Source organism: Rhamphochromis longiceps, linkage group LG14 (genome assembly GCF_057381845.1).
Source record: "Rhamphochromis longiceps isolate RC_006_pf linkage group LG14, R_longiceps_female_GT1.1, whole genome shotgun sequence".
In the NCBI taxonomy this organism is placed as follows: domain Eukaryota; kingdom Metazoa; phylum Chordata; class Actinopteri; order Cichliformes; family Cichlidae; genus Rhamphochromis; species Rhamphochromis longiceps.
In genome coordinates this window covers 39,065,471-39,088,942 of record NC_140570.1, presented here as the reverse complement: position 1 = coordinate 39,088,942, position 23,472 = coordinate 39,065,471, and the positions used below count along the sequence as shown (strand labels likewise).

At 41.0% G+C, this 23,472-nt stretch overlaps 1 protein-coding gene across 1 annotated transcript in view; it reads left to right on the top strand.

The window, feature by feature from the left end:
- The window catches only part of LOC146654726 (leucine-rich repeat and fibronectin type III domain-containing protein 1-like protein), a 440,352-nt gene that overhangs the window by 84,913 nt on the left and 331,967 nt on the right, over window positions 1-23,472 (top strand). The window lies entirely within an intron of this gene.

The window sequence follows — 23,472 nt, the reverse complement described above, 5'->3', positions numbered from 1 at the left end:
AGGAGACTCTCCCTCCTTTGACCTTGTTCCTGTGGACAGACCCTGGGTCCGTTCAAATAAAACAAAACAAAACACATAGAAAGTATGGAGCAGCAAACTGGAGGAGAAAGAAAAGACATGTCAGCACTTACTGAGGAGATGAGTGTTTGAGAGTAATGCAAAAGAAGCATTTTGAGATCACATGTGGCAGCTACTCATTAGATGGACTTTATAGCAAACATTTTCACAAAAACCCCCCTTCAAAAAATCCCAATCCAAATGCTTGCACACCCACGCACATACAGTGGGGCAAAAAAGTATTTAGTCAGCCACCGATTGTGCAAGTTCCCCCACCTAAAATGATGACAGAGGTCAGTAATTTGCACCAGAGGTACACTTCAACTGTGAGAGACAGAATGTGAAAAAAAAAATCCATGAATCCACATGGTAGGATTTGTAAAGAATTTATTCGTAAATCAGGGTGGAAAATAAGTATTTGGTCAATAACAAAAATACAACTCAATACTTTGTAACATAACCTTTGTTGGCAATAACAGAGGTCAAACGTTTACTATAGGTCTTTACCAGGTTTGCACACACAGTAGCTGGTATTTTGGCCCATTCCTCCATGCAGATCTTCTCGAGAGCAGTGATGTTTTGGGGCTGTCGCCGAGCAACACGGACTTTCAACTCCCGCCACAGATTTTCTATGGGGTTGAGGTCTGGAGACTGGCTAGGCCACTCCAGGACTTTCAAATGCTTCTTACGGAGCCACTCCTTTGTTGCCCGGGCGGTGTGTTTTGGATCATTGTCATGTTGGAAGACCCAGCCTCGTTTCATCTTCAAAGTTCTCACTGATGGAAGGAGGTTTTGGCTCAAAATCTCACGATACATGGCCCCATTCATTCTGTCCTTAACACGGATCAGTCGTCCTGTCCCCTTGGCAGAAAAACAGCCCCATAGCATGATGTTTCCACCCCCATGCTTCACAGTGGGTATGGTGTTCTTGGGATGCAACTCAGTATTCTTCTTCCTCCAAACACGACGAGTTGAGTTTATACCAAAAAGTTCTACTTTGGTTTCATCTGACCACATGACATTCTCCCAATCCTCTGCTGTATCATCCATGTGCTCTCTGGCAAACTTCAGACGGGCCTGGACATGCACTGGCTTCAGCAGCGGAACACGTCTGGCACTGCGGGATTTGATTCCCTGCCGTTGTAGTGTGTTACTGATGGTGACCTTTGTTACTTTGGTCCCAGCTCTCTGCAGGTCATTCACCAGGTCCCCCCGTGTGGTTCTGGGATCTTTGCTCATCGTTCTCATGATCATTTTGACCCCACGGGATGAGATCTTGCGTGGAGCCCCAGATCGAGGGAGATTATCAGTGGTCTTGTATGTCTTCCATTTTCTGATGATTGCTCCCACAGTTGATTTTTTCACACCAAGCTGCTTGCCTATTGTAGATTCACTCTTCCCAGTCTGGTGCAGGTCTACAATACTTTTCCTGGTGTCCTTCGAAAGCTCTTTGGTCTTGGCCATGGCGGAGTTTGGAGTCTGACTGTTTGAGGCTGTGGACAGGTGTCTTTTATACAGATGATGAGTTCAAACAGGTGCCATTCATACAGGTAACGAGTGGGGGACAGAAAAGCTTCTTACAGAAGACGTTACAGGTCTGTGAGAGCCAGAGATTTTCCTTGTTTGAGGTGACCAAATACTTATTTTCCACCCTAATTTACCAATAAATTCTTTACAAATCCTACCATGTGGATTCATGGATTTTTTTTTTCACATTCTGTCTCTCACAGTTGAAGTGTACCTCTGGTGCAAATTACTGACCTCTGTCATCATTTTAGGTGGGGGAACTTGCACAATCAGTGGCTGACTAAATACTTTTTTGCCCCACTGTATAATGTCAACCATTGACAGGCCAGTATGAGCGACCGTGCACCATCAGGTCAGAGTGGACAACATCTACAAGTAGGACAGGCTGCAGGAGTGAGACAGCCCTCGATCTGATCATAGTGGCTTCTATGTGAAACTGCATCCACTCTGCGGCATCTGCTGTGGGGCCCAATCAAACCACAGATACGACGCATAAAGGATTTCCTTTGCAAACAACTGATGCAGTTTTAATAAGCTAATTAATGAAGCTGTAATCTGTCACTTAAGGGCTGTTTAAGCAGCTGAGCCACTTTAGCTCTGATTATGCTTCATCACCGATCTGATGGTGAATTTTCCCATAAAGGAAACTCATCAAGATTGGAATATAAATATTTTTAAGCATTTAAATAAGGGTTAATTTGCTTAAGCATAAGTGGATGTTTGTTTATCAAATGGTCATAAATAACAGAAAATGTTATGTAAAGTAACACAGACTTATTACCATAACACAACTATCAAAATTATTGGTGTGCAATGAATTTGCAGTTTTGTTGTCTTTGAAATGGTTTGTGTGAAGATGGAGGTCGGCTGCAGCCAGCTGCCATCTTCAAAGGGGCTTTGGTGCAAGTCAGCGATTAAATGGCAGTGCAGAGCCATCAGTGTAATATCAGTTTATGACTGAAAGGAGTGACGCTGGCAATAACATGCAAACTGTTCATGATTATACATGATTCACTACCATACATTGTTGTAACTCTCAGATCTGTTGCATAAACAGAACAATTCACATCACCTACTCAGATCTAGAGTCCTGCTCATATATTTGAAACAAATCCATGTTAATTGCCTCTTGGGGATAAATAAAGTCTTTCTGATTCTGATTCCGATCAAAAGATAACAACAACAACAACAATCTTTATTTATAGAGCACATTTAAAAGCCTTGGGCATACCAAAGTGCTTTACATAAAACAATAAAAGGTTCAAACATTGATAACGGATAAATAAAAATAACGAGTTATGTTCATAGATAAAAGCTACCAATAAGAATGACTATAGCACATGGGTAATAGCAAGATAAAAGCTGTACCACCATAATAAAAGACACCAATAGAAAGATAGGAGGGAATTAATACAAGAGGTCAATAGGTCACAGCAACCAAACAAACAAACAAACAAACCAGCAATTAAAAGGTGGAGAAGGCAAGTTTAAAAAGATATGTTTTAAGCTGTGATTTAAAAGAATGAATAGAATCAGATGCCCGGATGCCAATCGGGAGATTGTTCCACAGCACAGGTGCAACAAGAGCAAACGATCGATCACCTCTAGTCTTAAGTCGAGATCTGGGCTGAGCCAGCAGTAACTGTGACGATGACCTTAAAGCCCTAGCAGGAGCATAAGGGTTTAAAAGGTCCTTAAGGTAGCTGGGTGCAGTGTTGTTAGTAATTTTAAAAGTAAACAACAAAATTTTAAGTTGAATACGATATTTGACAGGCAACCAGTGCAGATCGGCAAGGACAGGAGTAATGTGGGCAAACTTGCTGGTTTTAGTTAGAATGTGAGCTGCAGCATTCTGAACTGTCTGTAATCTCTGTAAAAGGGAAGAGTGGAGACCACAATAAAGTGAATTACAATAGTCTAGCCTCGACGTTACAAAGGCGTGGATGAGCTTTTCGAGATCTTTATGCGGGATATAGCGCCTAGCCTTAGAGATAAGACGAAGCTGGTAAAAACTAGATCTGACAACAGCAGACACATGTTTGTCAAATGAAAAGGAGCTGTCAAATAAGACACCCAGATTCCTGACAGTATCAGAGAGAGAACAACTAAGAAAACCAAAGGCATCCCGGAGTTTGGCACGAAGGGCATTACTACCAAAAATCATAATCTCGGTTTTCTTCTCATTAAGGATAAGAGAATTCGACAACAACCACTTCTTGGCCTCAGACATGCATTCTCGGAGGCTATTCAGAGACAGAGCAAGATCGTCGTTTAGCTCAAAATAGAGCTGGATATCATCTGCATAATAGTGATAAGCAATATGGTATTTCTCAAAGATGGCACTTAAAGGAAGCAAGTATAATGAGAAAAGGGTAGGGCCCAGCACAGATCCCTGGGGGACACCACAGCAAACAGGTACAGCCGAGGAAGAGGATGTAGCCAGATGTACCGTAGAGAGCCGATTGGAGAGATAGGATTTAAACCAATCCAGGGCAGCGCCCTTGATGCCTACAGTGTGCTCAAGTCTCGCTAATAAGATATTATGGTCAACCATGTCAAATGCCGATGATAGATCCAAAAGCACTAAGACTGAGGGGCGTCCGTTGTCAGCCATTAGTAGGAGATCATTGAAAACACGAAGCAATGCTGATTCTGTGCTGTGATGTTGTTTGAAGGCCGATTGAAATTTATCATTTATATTATTCTCATCAAGGTAGGTCTGCAGTTGGAGCAGAACCACCTTCTCAAGTATTTTAGCCAGAAAGGGAAGCTTAGAAATTGGCCTAAAATTGGCAAAATCACTAAGCTCAAGGTTCCTTTTTTTTAGAACAGGTTGGATTATGGCATGCTTGAGAGCTGAAGGTACATAGCCAGAAAGCAAGGAGAAGTTCAATATGGACAATAAACAAGGTCCAATTACACTGAAACAATCCTTAACAATACGGGATGGGAGAGCATCATGTACACAGTTAGTATTGTTCAATTTATCAATTAGACGCTTCAGAGTGGAGAGAGAAACGGGTTCAAATTGATAAAAAGTGGCCGAACAATCAGGAGTAGACATACAATCAGTCACCAGAGGGAGATAACCAATGACGTCGCTGTGTGATTTTTACTCTAATGGCACTGAAATGATTTTATAGCTCAGAGACATTTTAAAGGCTAATTGAATTATATTCAGGTCATGTACATTTTACACACATTATATTCTTATCTCTTCTCTATTGTTTTGCAGTTAAACAGAAGTCCAACACATCAGGGTAGTTTTTTTTTATTTTACATTTGTTATCAGTTCAAATGCAGGCTCCAGACTTGTTGAGGAATTTTGGAAAATTCAGATTTAATGAGAATATCAGCACAGCGTGATGCTTCTGCGTGTTTAGATGATACATTTACACACCAGCTCAGGCATGTCAGACACATCTGTGCACATATGGCCCTGCTGTTGTGCATGTGATTGATGTGATTATGAGCTATTGCCCCTGCTGCCTGGGAACATGTAGGGCTAAATTTGACAACTATGTGAACTCCACATGGAAGCTATTTGAAATATCTGAGTCAGACTTGAGGACCACTGCAGATTTTAAAGGCCTGGTCAAACTTTGATTCATTGTGATGAACATGAGCATGAACTATTTAGAGTGCTATTAATAATCCATCTTTAATTTGTCTTTAAAGGAAAGATAAAGCTTTCTCCATCTCCATGTTGAAATGTAGTAAATTAGACAAACATGAAATTGAAGTACTCTCCAATATATCTCTATTGTGCAGGGCCAGTAATATGATTTTATGAATGCAATTCTCATAAATCTGCAGTCAAACTACTGTTTGTGTTCTCCTGTCCACATAACAGGAGACAGTTTTGGCTGTGTTGTTGTTGCAGTAAATGCAGAAATGCTCCACAGTCAAATAATCAGATTGTTAATTTACTTTTTTTAAACTTTAAACTTCTTTAAAAAGGATTTTTAACCATCAGCTGCCTGATCCAACATGTATGATAGCTGCATATTTATCATCCTGGGTCTTAGATGACAACAAACATGCACCTCCAATAAACAGCCCGAACTTAAACACAGCTATTTTACCTTTAAATAAAAAGACTGAGCGAGGTGATTAATCATCTCTTTATTGCTGAGTTTTTAAGTTTACCTTCCCCTCTGCTCTTTTCAACAGATCTTCTTTTTATATCAGCCGTGCAAAAGTGTCCTGCATGCGTTTTACTTTGTTTTACTCTATACATCCCCCTATAGTACTTGACTGTGTGTAGTCTGATAGTGCCTATGTACTGAACAGAGATGTGAGTCATCAAGAAGGTTGGTACACACTCCTTCCAGTCCCTGGTGACCAACTCTCTGTGTTCAGGGAGTGGTTGTTCACTGGGCACCATCTCACCACATTTTGCACCTCCACTCTGTAGACTAATTCATCATTGATTGAAGAGAAACTGGTGCCAAACCGTGATGATGCTTTGACAAGAAACTGAGGATCCAGTTACATATACTGGTGAGCTGAGATCCAACTGGTGCAGTCTGTGGGTGAGCAGTATTAAAGGCAGAGCTACTGTCTACAAATAGTATCCTAACATATGTGACCCATTCCTCTTGATGAGTCAGGGCTGTATGGAGAGAGGGATGGTATCCTGTGATGTGATTGCAGAGAGGTAAGGATATTGGCCTCGATGTGGGAGAGGACCAGTCTTTCACTTTCAGTTTGCTTTCTCTGGCACTGAAGCATCGATGGCTGACTTGAGGCATGCATGGACCGTTTCCACAGATAGGAATAAGTTAAAGATACACAGATTTTAGTCCTGGATCTCCATCTGGTCCAGCAGTTTTCCATGGCCTGGCCTTGCAGAGTTTAGTGTGGGAGACTCGGCATGCTCTGTGGTTGTTATCTTCGTAAGTGGAGTGTGGTTACTGGAGTGAAAGTGGGCAACAAAAGTGCTGACTTTTTTGGCCAAAGTGTTGTGCCTTTGTGGTCAGTTAATGGCTGTGATGCTTTTCCACATGCCCCTGGTATCATTGCTGTTAAAGTGATCCTCCACACACTTCCTGGAGATAGATTTTTTTTTTTTTACTTGACCTGGTAACACTGCAGGCTGTGGGGATCTCAGAGTTATGCTTTGTGAAGGGATTTCACCTCTTTGTTCATCCATGTTTCGGTATTTGGGATGGATTTTATCTTTTTGTCCATGATTGTTCAGATAGTAGCACCTGTAAGAAGAACAGTGGATGTATATTCCTGTGTGCTCTGTGCAGCTTGCTGAGCACACAGTTCCCATTGTGTTTGTTCAAAACAGTCCTGGAGTTGTTGTTTCTGCACAGCTCTGTGTGCGGCCATCAGAAACAATGGAAGATGGTCAGAGTTGCACGAGTTGGAGTAGGGAGGGCTTGTAGGAGTCGTTAACATTGCTGGATGGTTTATACCAGCTGTTTGTTGCCTCGGTAGTGCACTGCACATGTTGATCTGTCAACAGTATTTCCTGTTTCTGTCAGGATACTCTTAAAGTTAAAGGAAATGATGTTTGCAAATTTCCCCACTTTTTAATAATTCCATGTGTCTGTATAAACACTTCATGCTTTTGTACTGTAACAGAATTAAAAGCACAGATAAAGAACAAATGAAGAAAACATAAGAAAGTGCTTAAGTGCTGCCTTTATTAAGTGTGCCTATGCGAAGGCACACTTATTACTATTGCTCGGATTTATTATTATTATTATTATTCTTTTTCCGCCTGAAATTTTGGACCTTAACTCGCCCCACAGTTTTGAGACAAGGTTCACATATGATATATCATTGTGTGCAGCTGGAGCTGGAATGAGTTGCTATGACTTTTGGTGTTTATTACTTCTATAGTTTTTTAAATATGAATATTTTAATGCAAGTTTTTTCCCATTGAAATGAATGGAGAACAAGAAAACTTCATTTGTGGTGTGCTGGCTCACTCTAGTGGTATGTCGGGAGTAATGCGAGGCGGCCGCTGTGTCCCTGTGGACGCTTTTATTTTGTATAACTACCGGAAGTAGTTCCTGTGTACTGACGCTAGCTGGGTAGCTAGCGCCGCGTCGCTTAAAAAGCAGCCGGGCTTGTCTTAAACTTAAGAGGCTGACACTCGCTAAACCACCCGATCGCTCGCCAAGCGACTGTTTCACACTGGACTTATTTTTCGTTTATATGGGCCGATGATGCTGGTCGATGAGGAAAAACTAACTGAGTTGTTTGGTGGTGGCTAACGCGGAGCTAGCTAGCCACCGGTATGTGTCTCTTTCCCCTCATATGTGGGGAAAGAAACATGTGAGGCGGCCGCCGATCGACCGGTTTTCAGGTGAGAATGTAGGTGTGTAAACGTCAAATATCTGCTCGTTTTGTCAAAACATCCCATATTAGCAACAGATTTCTCACGATGTTGCTGCTAGCCGGCTAGCTAGTTTGGCCGGCCGGCTAGCTAGCTCGGCTAGCTAGCGCCGCTTCGCTCAAAAGCACCCAGGCTTGGCTTTCAGTGAGGCGTCTCTAACTCCTTTCACCCCCGATCGCTCCGCAAACAGTCTTTGTCTTAGCTGGACTTATTTTTCGTTTATATGGGCCGATGATGCTGGTCGATGTGGAAAAAATAACTGAGTTGTTCATATACCGGTGGCTAGCTAGCTCCGCGTTAGCCACCGGTATATGTCTCTTCCCCTCGTATGCGGGGAAAGAAACACCGATCGACCGGTGGTGGCTAACGCGGAGCTCAATCGTGGATAAGGGAAACCCAATGCAGGAGAAGCAGGCGGCTGGTGAACTGAATTTCAGGTAAGACGTTATTAACTGCACTCTATTTGGGTCAGATATAAACCGAGTTTAGGTGTAGTTTATTTTCGTTGTGCTGACAGTTACAATAACTGTACTGCGTGCTAGCTAGCACGACGGAGTTTCTATACAGCTGTGCGCGCTAAGTTACTGATTTTGAACTTTATGACAGCCTCCCCTATTTTCAGGCGAGAATGTAGGGGTGTAAACTTCAAATATCTGCTCGTTTTATCAAGAAGTCCCATATTTTATCAAGAAGTCCCATATCTCTCACGATGTTACTGCTAGCGCCGCATGGCAGCTAGCTGGCTAGGGCGGCTTGGCTGACACCTAGGCCGGGCTGACTGATACCCAGGCCGGCTCACGCTCTCGTTTCACCGCCGCATGGCGGCTAGCTGGCTAGCGCGGCTTGGCTGCCACCCAGGTCGGGCTGGCTGACACCCAGGCTGGGCTGGCTGACACCCAGGCCCGCTCACGCTGTCGTGTAACCCCTAGTCTTTCGTGATGACTCTTGGTTGGCTGCTGGACTTATTTTTCATTTATATGGGCTGGTGATTCAGTATGAGTGTCCGGTGAACTGAATGTCAGGTAAGACGTTATGTATATGTAAGGTAGTGACTGGAATAAGTCACAAGGTGTCGCTGTTGAGCTGCATATATGTTGTAAATTTTAGCAATTTTGACCATTTGTCCTCTGCAGGACACCGTAGTTCAGATTTCTCGTTCGCGTGGGCGCCATCTTGGTTCAGTGTTTACTGTGATGTGCAAAGGTAAGCACTGTCAGTGGCGAACTGCATTGGTTTTGTTTAAAAATAAGTGTTCCACTGTGTAAAATAGCGGTTTGTCATTTAAGCTGAGCAAATATTTTGTTTATTGAGAGGTTCATGTATTGTCTGATGAGAGTATGAGACAAAGATATACTTTTCTTTCTTACTCTCATATAAAATATTTAGCTTTTATTAAATAGTTATCTGAATCTTACAACCAAAGTTTGTATAATAATACACAAGATTGGCTGTAGACCATTGTTAATCATTCAGAACACTGTGTAAAAATAACAAAAAACAAAAAGTGAATGAAAAGTGCATAAATATTTATTTTACGTGTTTGATGTGTGTGGCAGGGCGTGGTCTGCAGTGCCGCTGCAGGGGAGGTGGACCCACCTCAGCGTTTTTTTTTTTTTTTTTTGTGTATGTGTCGGGCTATGAGATGAAAAGCTACAGCCGGCTGTGTGGGTACAGCAACTATGTGTGAAAAGTGGTCCATAACGTAATGCTTCAAAGTGTGTTCATGCAAACATTGTCGGGTCTGCTTATGAACCTCTGCGCACAGCGTCTACAAATTGGGGCTGTACGAAGTCACCTCATCTTTACACAAAACTGTAAGCTGTCATCTGTGAGGCGCGAGCGGTGTTTGGTTTTACCATAGTTCATGGTGGAGAATGGCTGCTCCGGTGAGTTTTGCTCTCTGTAGCCGTTTGAATGGCAAACTATACTGATTAGCGGCGGCATAGGCACACTTAAAATTTCTTCAGAAATTTTCGCTTTCTAGTTTCTGCTTAATAGTTGAACATCCTCCAAATGTTGTGATTTGGTGATTTCTGCCAGAGAAACGCACATGATCAACACAAAAGATAACAGTGAGCTTCTCAACTCACGTTGTTTGTTTTGGAGAATGCCCTGAATACCAGAAATATGATAATAATTGAAGATTAATACATTTTTTTCTCTATTCTGATCCCAGAATCTGTGTTTGATGGGTGGGGGAGCCTTTCACACACTACCCTACAGTAGTGGTGATGCTGGAGGCAGTGGAGGATTTATGCAGTAAACCGCAAGTTTATGTAAAAATTGTAGCTACGTAAGAAAATGACTTTGCAGGAATCTTGTTGTCTTTTTATATGAGCTCTGCCATAATGTTTTGTTCATTTTTATGCTACTAGGTTTTAAACTTGCACATCAGTGACATTAACACTTCACAGTTAATGATCTCTTGTGGTCAATATGTAAGCAAAGAAGCAAACAGTAACTGAAAAACAAGCCCTGATGCAAACGCAAGAGGGAAACCATTTGGACTTAAACATCTTTATTAAAGAGGGAGCAGTGGAGAAAGAGAAACAATTAATTCACTGTTAGCTTGCTTAGTGGGACTACAGGGAGGGAGTTAAACAGATGGATCATATGATGCTTCATTGCCACAATATGTGAGTGCTGTGTTTAGCTACGGTGCCCTGGAGAAGTTCATTTATTCATGGAGGCCTTTATGGAAGAATCTTATAGATACTGAAAGGAATCTGTTACTATTTTAACAGATATGAGTTTTGACATGACTGGGATTATGGAAGTTGATCAGTATTATGTTTGTTTTTTAAAAGAAGAAATGATAAGTAAAAGATGACGTTGTAGTCCAACACCAGGCTGGTTATACAGGAGGAATCTGAGGCCACCTGGTTGTTGAACATAGACATATGTTGATGTGATTAACTTCAAATGTGCACTCACAGTTCAGAAGTCCTTTGTTATGTATGATTGTCTATCATGGGGGAACAATTACAAACAAGGAGAGAACCCAAAAGACTGGCGACAACTGAGCCTGATACCAAACAAGCAACCAGACCAGCTCGATCCAGTTCCATGCAGGGTTTCTTTGAGGTCCATGAGCACGTGGACAGAGCGCAGTACTTTCTCATAGCATATATGCTGTTTTTGCATAAACACAAAAGAAAAATGAATGAAAGCTGGTGTCCATGGATTTTAAGGTTTCTGTGCGTTACTTTATGGCATTAAAAGGTTGGTATGGTTATTAATGTTTTTAATTGGAACAGTCAAGTTTTCTGTTAGACTTTTCCCCTTGAGCTGCAAAACATCAGCAGACCACATTTTCAACTGAAGTGTTTTTCCCCCAAAAAACTCAAAAGAAAACTTCAAACCTTAAATATTCTCCATCCATAAGATTTCTGATTGAGTTCCAGTAAGACAGTCCCAGCACTGTTCTCTTGAATGAATTCCAATAGATTTAACTCCTTTAAGTTTGTTGTGTGGTCTTTGAAGTCTGTTCAAACCGAAACCAATCCCCGTGTGCAGCACGCCTGTCTTCAGACACACGTGCGGCAGATGGTGTGTTCACGTCTCTGGGTGAAAAAAATATAGAAGAAAAAAGAAAAAACCCTTCACTTCTCCAAAGTTATGTTTTATGTTTAAAGACTTTAACAAAGCATTGAACCAATCAGTGAGTTGACTGTGGATCAGCAACTCCTTGGACTGAATTTTCACCTTGTGGTCATACGCCAACCAGTCAAGTTACAGTTCACACCCATGTCTATTCAGACTCATATGAAGACAAACATGTGAATAAAAGATCCTATTAATCGGCTTAGTAACCAACCAAATGTAAATACTGTCACAGTCTCCTCTTCTGTTTACATCACAGTGAACTCGACCTTTGGCCCTTTCTGTTTGTTTGAAATCTGATTTTATCCTTTCATCAAGTGAACAATAACTTCTTCAGATTAACACAAAATAACTTCTGCCACTAAACGGTCACTTTTGTAAAACTCTTGCTGAAACAGGACTGTTTCAGCAATCCCCCTTATTTAAGGAGACGGGGGACCTGAACCCCATTGTCTTTAATCCACTTTGTGAGATAAAAATAGAAAATGATTACAGATAATCTGGACTTCCTGGTTTGTTGTCTTAATCAGTGCTTTTGGGGCCCTTTTTTGTTTCTTCTTTTAGTTTTTTAATGAATCCAGTTATGCAATGGCACTAATCATTTGCATAATGTGGAAGCATAACATGTTGAGTAAGGTGGTTGTTGTGAATGATGGTGAAGTGCGAGCGTGCATTAGAGAGTTAACGGTGACCTTTGTGAGACATCACAGGTCAAAGGCAATAATTCAAAATCATTGTTTCATAGAGCAACAAAATAGTCCCTGCCCTCCGACAGGGTCAGTTTAAAATTGTTTCCAAAAAACAAAAATATTCCACCTTTGTTGGTCCCTTTGTTCCCAGAGACAGTGGGCCAGGCTGCAGAGCCCAGCATTGACAGGCTCTTCAGCTGGACTTTGACACCAATTATCCTGCCACACTAGCTATACAAACTCACACAATGTCTGTTGACTATTCTGTCACACAACCTCTGGAGTCTTTCTCACTTCTACCACCCTTATTACGTCTCTCTGCCTGCCTTTCTTTGGCCCTCATCATTCTGTCTTTGCAGCTGTCAGATCATTGTGAAATACCACCACCTCCCCAAGAGGTTCACAGTATTTTCCTTTGTGTCATCATATCTGTGTTCACATGAATGTGATAAATGTATATTTCCAAGGCCAGTTTCAGATCCCCAACAGTGCTGTGTTAAAAACATACGAGGGTTGTGTTTTTGTGGAGTACTATGAAGGTGATTCTCTTGTTACGGAGCTGTATTGACTTAGTCATTTGTGCTATAAACCTAACCTGCTCCAGATTAAACAGCGCAAGATCCATATGATGCAATGAAGGTCTTAAGTTTTTCGGCAGTGTCTCAAGTCTTTGTCTTTCCCAGATCAACTTTTTGCTGCCTTTTTTCCAAGCTTTAAATATGCTGAACTCTATGAATGTAGTCTTTACCAGTTATTATGACCACAGCTTTTAAAGCGTGCACGTTTAATACTACATTACTCTGCAGCACAGAGAGATGTCACAGAATTATGTGTTATGATGTGTTTTACCACCTACCACTGATCCAATCATCTGGTTGGGTATGTTGAAGTTTGTAGTACAAGGTCCAGGTTCAATTAAGTTTTCTTTATAGGGGCACCAAATCACAACAATAGATTGCTTCAAGGCACTTTATATTGTGAGGTAAAGACTCTACAATTATACAAAAAAACAGAGAAAACCCAACGATCATATGACGCCCTATGAGCAAGCACTTTGGCGACAGTGGGAAAGAAAAACTCCCTTTTAACAGGAAGAAACCTCCGGCAGAACCAGGCTCATGGAGGGGCCTGCAGAGCGAGAGCGAAGTGCTCTAATAGGGTGATATGGTACTACAAGGTCATTGAGATAAGATGGGGCCTGATTATTTAAGACCTTGTATGTGAGGAGCAGGATTTTGAATTCAATTCTGGATTTAACAGGAAGCCAATGAAGGGAAGCCAAAACAGGAGAAATCTGCTCTCTCTTTCTAGTCCCTGTCAGTACTCTTGCTGCAGCATTTTGGATTAGCTGAAGGCTTTTCAGTGAGTTTTTAGGACTTCCTGATAATAATGAATTACAGTAGTCCAGCCTGGAAGTAATAAATGCATGAACTTAGTTTTTCAGCGTCACTCTGAGACAGCATATTTCTAACTTTAGAGATGTTGCACAAATGGAAGAACGCAGTCTTACATATTTGTTTAATCCTTTAGAGCCGGTCGGAGCGGGCACGCTCTGTTTTGCGTAACTATTTATAAATCCCGGTAGCTCTACAACCACATAAGCTGGCGCAATAATTTTTTTTGCATATGAAACCGGAGGAGTTGTACTTACATCTTATGCCATCAGCTTGTACTAGGTCACGGTTTCCTTCCACATATAGCTTTGCAAAAACTGCATAAAAAGCACTTGCAGCAACAAAAACATAATATTCCAGAAACACGCTTTGCCGATCCGATCAGCTGTTCATAACGCTTCCTACGTTGGAATAGACGTCAGCGCGAACTTTTGCATGTCCGCCATTACCTGCCCAAAACCGGAAGTGATGTCATTTTCGCAGAAATTTAGTTTTTTTTACCATCAGGGCCTTATGAGCCTATACTGGTGTTTTTAAAAGTTATGTTTGACTTTATGACTTTCTGTGTCGTTTCTGGGATGCTTAGGACTCATATTGCACTGCTGGAAATAGTTTATTTTGATGCATATGCTGTTTTTTTGCAAATTTGCACTATAATATTATTTTCGTTTTTCCTGCAGTATATAAAAATTGGTGTATTTCAAAAATAAAACTATGAAGACACTTAAAATAAATTTCCTGTGGTGGGAAACTATTTTGTGCAACTTTTTTGTATTTACAGTTTTGAGGGATAAGCCTCTTAAATTTCTCTAACTAGAAATATATGTTAAAAAAGCAAAAACGATTTTCAATTTTTTTGTAGTTTATTGCACTTTTTTGCAATTTATGTAATTACTATGCACTTAATGAATACATATTATTAAAATCTGGGCTATAATTGTTGTATTGATGTATAGCAACTTGAAATGCTCCCAAAAATGGCTCCACACCATGTAAAAATATAATATAAGCTCTGGCGGACTTGGTTCTATGGCAGGTCTTAAAGGGTTAATATGTGCGTCAAAGGACATGACCTGGTCAAAAATGACACCAAGGTTCCTCACAGCGTTACTGGAGGCCAAGGTAATGCCACCCAGAGTAAGAATCTGGTTAGATACCATATTTCTAAGATTTTTAGGGCCGAGGAATCTCAGTTTTATTTGAATTTAGAAGCAGAAAATTAGATGTAGTCCAGGTCTTTGTATCCTTAAGACATTCCTGCAGTTTAACTAATTAGTGTGTTTAGAATAAGTGATGTGACAATAAAAACAAATGAAGTAGGAGGTTCTGGGGATTTGTGCCACAGAAACTGTGACTTTTTTTTACATTTCTGTAATATATCATAGAAGAGAGACTATGGAGGCAATTTGCCTCAGCGAGCCTGCTCCTCCTTTTCCTTCATGTCATACAAGTACTTTTACATTTTAACACCTTGACACTCCATGGTAATGCAAAGATAATACAACAGGCAGGTATCCAGAACTGACAGAACCACTGTCCTTTCTCTGTTTAACCTCTGATATACATTATGAGCATTTTATTGGTGCCTTAGCCTCACACTGTGACCTTGACATCCTCCCATCGTCCTCCCATCATCATTTTACTCCATTTTCTGGTTTGAACCTTAAAAGGGAAAGACAGAGTCACTAAAGATGGGACGGAGGACGTGAAGTTCCACCAAACAACATTGCACTGTCCCGTTAACAAGCAGCAAACTTTGTGATTTCCTGGTAGCAGTATATCTCGGTTATACGATTGAAAAAAGAAATTCAAAAATATTAAGTGTGTGCGTTAAACTGTCTGTCACATTTACAATGTCCCAGTGCTTCACTTCACAATCACCAACAACTTGGAGAATATTGTGCTTGTGGCTTTTCATCTTAGATCTCATCATGACAATCTCAAGGCAGAATCTGTATTTGTGAGATTCACAGTGTTGTAAGGTTTATGTTTCACATTATCAAGAAATAATTACTTCTCAAAAGCAAAGTAGATACTCAGTGGAGGCAGTAGAAGTGGCACGAACTGGAAGGGAGTTACTCACTAATTAATTCTGACTGTTGCCTTTTCTTTGATTCCATTAAGGTAATGGCAGCGCCGCATTTAGGCTTTTGACTGTGTCTCCAGTGCCACTGATCTTCCTGATTATTCTGTTGTAGACAAGAAACTACACTATTAACATCAAACCATAATGGCTCACCGAACATTAGGATGATAAGTCAATTTTAGTGTGTGTGTGTGTGTGTCAGGAGCTCAGCGCTAGATTCTATCGTGTTTGCATTTTTATCACATTTCTCCTCCAACAGGCAATAAACACACTGTGTGAGTAAATGTGAGGAAAATTTATGAAGAATTTTGGACAAATGTTCTTGTGAAAGGCCAAACAATAACATATAATAACACATGCCTCCCTACCTAAATAACAACTGTCACATGTAAATGTGTGATTGATATATATAATTCTTTATGAGCTATATTGGAGTATTTTGTACTAGCATTTCAACAAGGGTCTAAAGAGCGGCTCTTTAAGACCACCGACATCGGTCTAGCAATGAAGCTGTTGTGTCAGAGGTCCACACAAGTGTCTTGTTTTTAGTGGCTGTGCTTTAGTAACAGGATGAGGCTCTTACCCCCAAAATTACATATTAACACTTTAAATCTGAAGCCACAGGATTTAGATTTAAAGGAAGTTTTAATGTTGTTGAGAATCAGATTTTAACCAAAATAGTTTTAATGCCTAAAACTAACCAAGCACTGAGTGACAGTGAAAAGTAAATTGAAACGAATTTGCTGGTCTCAAAATTGGACATGAACCACGGCCTGCTGGCTGACAAACTGATGGAGCTCTCCACCTTCCTCCTAATGCACATTTTTATCCTCCCTACGTAAATCCCCACGTTATCTTTAGTTACACAGAGAACAGGAATTTGGAAATTCAACCAGAGACGTTATAGGGATGCAGTTCTCCAAACATACAGCAGTGCACGGCCTGGTGGAGATGATGCTGTTTGAGGGTAGAATGCTGGATGGCTGAGAAGTTGACCTGAACAGGACAGAAGACAGCTGGAGTTCATAGTGAAGAGGAAGAGGCACAACACTTCATCAAAATCAAAAAAGGGCACATGAGAAGCACAAACAAACGTTTTCATTGGTTTAACACTAAACTAACAACAGCACGAACTTAGAGTAGCGCACAGTAGCGCAACACACATTGTTGTCCCCAACTGAGAGTACACAGCAGCAGTGTGGCTCTTTGGACTGTCTGCCTTTAAAAGGCTCTTAGGATCAAAGCACAAATGCCAAAGATTGAAACACTGACCATGGTGTGGACATAAAGGAGACATTACCAGATAAAAGTCGTCATTTTTCACAAGACAGGAGAAAAATGTATAAACAGTCTATTTCTGTTCATATCTCTGTAATTTATGTTATGAACCTTCAGAGTTCTAAGGGTCACTTTTCATGTTTGTGCTTCATTTTATTTTACAATTTTCCTTTGTGGGAACGATTTTAATGTCACAATCAGGAGTGCTATGAAAATAGATTTTAATGTGACTGATTTCACATCCTCACAGGAAGTACAATTCAGAGCATCAAATACAATGTTTAGCAAACACATCTTCTAATGGTCGTCCCCACTGCCTGAGAGGAACTGCACACAAAACCAGTAATTGAGCTCTGTATGTAATTAAATAAAATGTGCTCTCTCTGGTTCAAAGTTATTTCCACAATTCATAAAAAATACATTAAAATGGTGGTTACACTAAATCTATTAGTGATTATAGTAATTGTAAGCATCAGTCTGTGTCATTAGAGGTGAGCTTTTTGCCTTGAGTGAGCGCCCATTATCCATTTCATGTCCCTCTGTGCCCACCCATGGCCTTCACTTTGCACACTCGCACGTACACCCCCACACAGTTAAACTGGGATGTGCGCTGTATTCTTTTGTGCACAGTTTGGAGCTTGCTTTGCAGACACACACACTCAGAACCTGCTCTGTGTGGCTTTCAGACACCACCTGCTTAATTCAGCCTCGCTCCTTCCACACACACACACACACACGCACGCATAGGCGCAGGCGCATTCCTGCATACAGATAGCGATCTTGCCTCCGGAAGTTGCTGTGAGTTCTATAGCGGGATCGGCTCTTGTTAGCGTAACATCAGGTACAACGAGGATCCCAGCATCAGCCTTAATTGCATTCCTCTGGGCTCAACTCGCCTCCCCTGGAGAGTCAACAGTCTCCTTTGTGTCTTTGATCTTCACGAGACTTATTAACTGCCATGGCAACCGCAGGGGCTTCTGGGACAGCCGTACCATTGGGCCGTTTATTATTGGACAGAATTAAAGGGGCTGGCCCGGCACTTACTGTTGCTGTGGGGAGGTTTCGGATTAAGAGGGATTGTGCATCACAATGGTTACTGTGCTGTTTCAAAATATTATCTCTGAGCTAATTGTAATGAGTCCAGTTATTTTACCCCTGCAGAAACAATAGCTGTGTGGAAACGATGTGGTCGCAGTCTATTGAATATGAATAAATATTGACTCATGCTTTTGAGAGAGTTTTAAAGTTTTATAACTATGATAACATCCACTCCATGTAAGCTTTATTTAGGTTATTTATTTCTTTGTATTCATTTTACTAGGAATTTCTTTTTCAAAGAGGGTTCAGATATGCCCTTAGCAAATGTTTTGTAGGCCAGATGTGGCCCGAAAGTCACGGAGCAGGCTTGACTTGGGCTCTGTCAAATATTCTGTGGATCAGTCACAACATGCCTGACATCTTGCTTATATAAGATGAGTTGAAGCGCCCATGCTCACCATGAGTCAACGCCATCAGTCAAGCTGCCAACATGTGTGTCCCAAAGAAAACTACGTAGTACAGTACATTTCATTGTTATCTGCGAATGGAAAATGTACTTTTTCTTCAGAATTAACGATCCTCGTGTGAGAGGTATAGATGAAGTTACTTTGAGTCTAGAATTTAATGTTTTGGTAATGATAGGCTTTAGTTTAACTCGGGCCTTCAGGTCCAGCTGTGGGAAAAAATAGAGAGAAAATGGGGAATAATTATAGCTATTGATTAACTGTTTCCACCCCGTGTTATCATTGTCAATTAACCGAGTGTTAGACTGTTGGTTAGAGAAAAAAACTATTTAAATACCCTGCATAGATACATTTTTGTAATCTTCTTACATGTAAAAGCCTCAGTGATCTCATTTATCAATTTCATTACTCTGTTATGTAACAGTTGCAGTTATCTGTCCTGAACACTGGAAAACACGACCTAAAAATCACTGAGAGACTCTACTGTTGTTTCACCGAGGGCCAAAAATCATTTTGTCGGTTGGGAACAAAGAGAGAAGAAATACAGAACCAGTGTGGTCTGCATAGATACACAACTCAAGAACATTTTAATGAGGAAACATTTGTCCCTATTATTCTCAATCAGTGCCTTTTTTTGCAACCTTCACTCTGATCTTCCCTTTGCCCTTGCCTAGAGCATGAAGACAAAGAGCTCTAAGAATAAAGTGTTATATTCACAGCTAAAAATGCGATTGTTCACAGATCATTAGTCGGACAAGAGGGTACTCAAACATAATCATCACTAATGAGTGAAATTTCTAGGTTCTTATTAATTATGTGTGTGTGTACTTCTAGCTTAGATCCTCTACCAGAGGCCTGGGAGTTTGAAGGTTCTGTGAAAAGCTCAAAGCTGTTCCTAGGACTGCACTCTTCTGGAGTGTTATGTCGAAATCTGCTGCAGCCCCTGTTTCAGTGTCGGGGTCACAGCTCCTAAAGCTCCTGTTTCCTCTGAGATCACTGCTCCAGTTGTTCCTTCTGCTGGGATTGCCACATTTACCAGACGCTTGTTGACCTCTGCTATATCTGGTTGGTTGGCCAGCAGCTGTTTGTCTGTCTGGAGTTTGAAGACCCACAGGACTTTAGCCCTGTCGTTCTCAACCCTCTTTGGTTGTGTCTCCCATCGGGACTTTGGGACTTAACAGATGTTCCTTGAGACTATTCAGGCCACTTAATTGTGCTTTTCAGTGTGCACAGTCCCAGTTTGAATCTAAAATCCTGCTATTACGTGTTGGACACCCTTGAACAGTCTGCAGCATGAGTCCTGGTGGCCGCAGTAGACTGCTGCCTCTATGGATCTGATCCTTAGGGTCTGTTCTTGTGCTGCCATTATCAGTGCTCCTGTGCTGTACTTAGAAAGGCCTTTTCTAGCCCCTGGAAGGATTTCTTGATGTCTGGCAGGTACATCCCATCCAGGGTCTTAGCCTTGATAGTTCCTTTTCCTGTTTCTCATCACCGTCTGTCTTTAGCTAGGGTGGCTGTAGCTCAGGTGGCAGAGCAGGTCAGCCACTAATCAGAAGGTCGGTGATTCGATCCCAGGCTGCATCCTGGCTGCATGCCAAATATCCTTGGGAGAGATACTAACCCCATGTTTGCCTACTGGAGGTGGTCAGAGGGCCCGGTGGCGCCAGTGTCCGGCAGCCTCGCCTCTGTCAGTGCGCCCCAGGGTGGCTGTGGCTACAATGTAGCTGCCATCGCCAGTGTGTGAATGGGTGAATGACTGAATGTAGTGTGAAGCGCTTTGGGGTCCTTAGGGACTAGAAAAGCACTATACAAATGCAGGCCATTTAGCTGCCTGAAGGATTTGTGGAGTAGCTTGTCTCTTGCTGATATATTTGCAGATGCTCCATGTTTCATCCTGAATCGTGGCTCTGACGCTCACTAATCCTCACCCTCCCTCTTTCTGGTGCTCATAGAGCCTCAGGGTTCTGGAGTTTGGATGGAGACCTCTGTGCCATTCAGCTGGCTTCTCAGCACCTGTTACCCGCTGGAGGAATTTGGCTGTGGCTGACATTTGTGCAACTTTATCACGGTTCCTGTTGGCTTGTGTTTATATATATATATATATTACTGCATTTATTTGTCATCATAGTTTTTTCCTCTTTGCATATCAGAGCACAAGTTTCAATAATCCATTCCTGTCACAGTCCTACTCCAGACTCCTTAACATTTTTAAATGTCAGATATAATTACATGGTTACGTCCATTGCTTTTAATGCTTGATATTTCCTTAGTTTTGAACTTTGCTTGCTGTTACTTTGTAGTTATTTGCCTGCATACCTGTTGGCCCACTGAATCCTGTTAACAGTGAGTCAGTGCAGTGAGTCAGTGAATTACTTTTATGAAAGTTTTAAGATTATTATAAACACATCTTCAGAAATACACAGCATGGCTGGCAAATATATAAATAAACAGTGTGTGTGTGTGTGTGTGTGTGTGTGTGGGGGGGGGCACATCTGAGTGCCTCGGGGCCCCCACTGGTCTGGGCATGCCTGGGAAAAATCCAAGAGGAAGTGTGCTTAAATCGATGCATTTCCCTTAAAATTTGAGAAGAAGCTGGAGGTCTTCTCTGAACGCCGTGTAGATGTTGGGCTGAGTGTATTTCTGAGGCCAATAAGTAAATGCATTTCAGCCACTTCTATCCCTGACCTTGTGTTTAGGTCAATACCCAGAGCTCATCACCATAGCAGGTGGAATATCAAAGGTACTGGTTTCAGGTCGTTCTCTTCACCACAACATTCGGGTACGATGCCCACATTAGTGCACCAACCCACCACTCCAGAAAACATAGATTTCATTATATTACTATAGTTCTGCTGCCCAGAAACACAGGGTTTAACTCTTTTTGGATAAATATCTCTCTATATATTTTTTGAGTAATGGGAAAGGTAGGAAATCAGATGGAAACTCATTCCCTCCATTTATATTTTATTAACTTACTGAGTTTTACTGCAAAGAAGTAGGGAAATGAACCCTTACCGACTGTTTTTTTTACTACAGCCAGTCATTCAGTCAGCCAGTGAAACAGTAAATCAGCCACTGAGTGGAGGTTAAGATTGAAGCTGGGTGGTAATTGTGGTCTTGCTGCCTGCTAGAAGCTGCTCTCATCAGTTCCTTCCCTCAGCCTATTTACACAGCCACGTGTCACATTTAGCTCTGAGAGGTTCTTAACAGTCTTTGACACACACACACACACACACACACACACACACACACACACACACACACACACACACACACACGAATTGCCACAAACTCATACATAACTTCATGCATTAAAAAGCAGTTCATGCAAAACCTTGTCAACAAGCGTATATAAAATAACCATACTTCTAATGTTCTTCTTTAAAATATGTTCTTAAAGATTATTGAATGTGTTGTTTTTGCATTAGCACATGCGTGACTTACACTCAAAAAAATAACTCTTTGAATGAACATAAAAAAATCACGGAAAGAATTTCCATGTAATTAAATTGCTTTATTTCAGCATTATGCAATTCTGTTATTCCAACTTAATGTACTTGAGTTGGACTAACGTGATTAATTAATGATGATTCAACTGTTTTACTACAGTTGTGTCCAACTTAATTTAATTGATTTGATCCAACCCAGGCAAATTACGGTAGTGCAACAAAACATGCTTATTCGTGATAGAAATCCATTTATTTTAAGTTCATTTAAAGAGTTATTGTTTTGGAGTGTTCAACAAAGTCTAGAGTCTGGTTAACATAAAATGTTAATGGATTTATAATAACTTGCACTCCATCCATCCTCTTATCTTTACCAGGGTTGCGGTGAGGCTGGGACAGGGTGGGGTGTGATAGGGTGGGAGTCAGAATACTGGACAGGTCATCAGTCTATCACAGAGAGACAGACAACCATTTGTTCACAGACATTTTAGAAACACCAATTAACTTAACCCTAATTACTGCATGACTTTAGCTGTGGCAGGAAACCAGAGTACCCAGAGAGAACCCACTGCAAACTTGGCCAGATTGCAGATTTGAACCCAAGACCTTCTTGCTGCGAGGCCACAGTGCTAACCACTGTGCCACCGAGCTGTCAATCTAGACTTCAAAAACATAGGGAAACTATGATTACAAGGCTTTATATAGAATTTTAAAAACCACAATAAATAGCTGAGGCATATACGTAGTGTGTGTATGGCTGTCTGTCTCTTCTAACCCAGTGATTTTCCTGTGGTTTGAACTCTTGTGTGATCTTGTGAATTGTGTGAATCCAGGAAACTAACCACTCTTACTAGATTGTATCCTGTCATCTCAACAAGAATAAATTAAGTTGCTGGATTTCATGCAGATCCTACATGATTTCATTACGTTCACCACAGACACAGGAAATTATTTTGTTCACATTACAAGTTTGAATTTTGTATATTTAACAACCACCCAATTTCATTTTTTTGAGTGTACTGTTCAGTCATCCATGTTTCTAAAATCTCATAAGCTTATAAATGAATTAATACATTTTCTTTTCATGCATGAAATATGGATTTATGGTAACTTTTATTATGATAAAGTGTTACCAAAGAAACAGTGACACACACACAGCTTTCATCTTTCATACACACACATTTCTCTCAGGCAGCTCTCTCTGGAACAATGAGCTTTTTCTATTTCACTCATTTTAAGACTTTCAGTCAATAAACAGTTTTCTTGCATTCAGATTCTCTAAGCAGCCGAGTTGGTGTTCAGGATTTGGAATGTCAGTCTTTTTACAGTGCAATTTTACTGCAATTTTTTATCAAAGAAATAATTAACAGTTTTTTGATGATATTAACAGGTTACAGACCTTCTTCCAGTTCATTATTACACACTGTATTCCATGTATTTATTTAGAAGTGACAGCATTTCTTTCACCATCCTGAGAGGTTGCAGTGCTTCCTCATGAGGTTCAGTTGAATTGGGGCAGGTTTGACTTTAACACA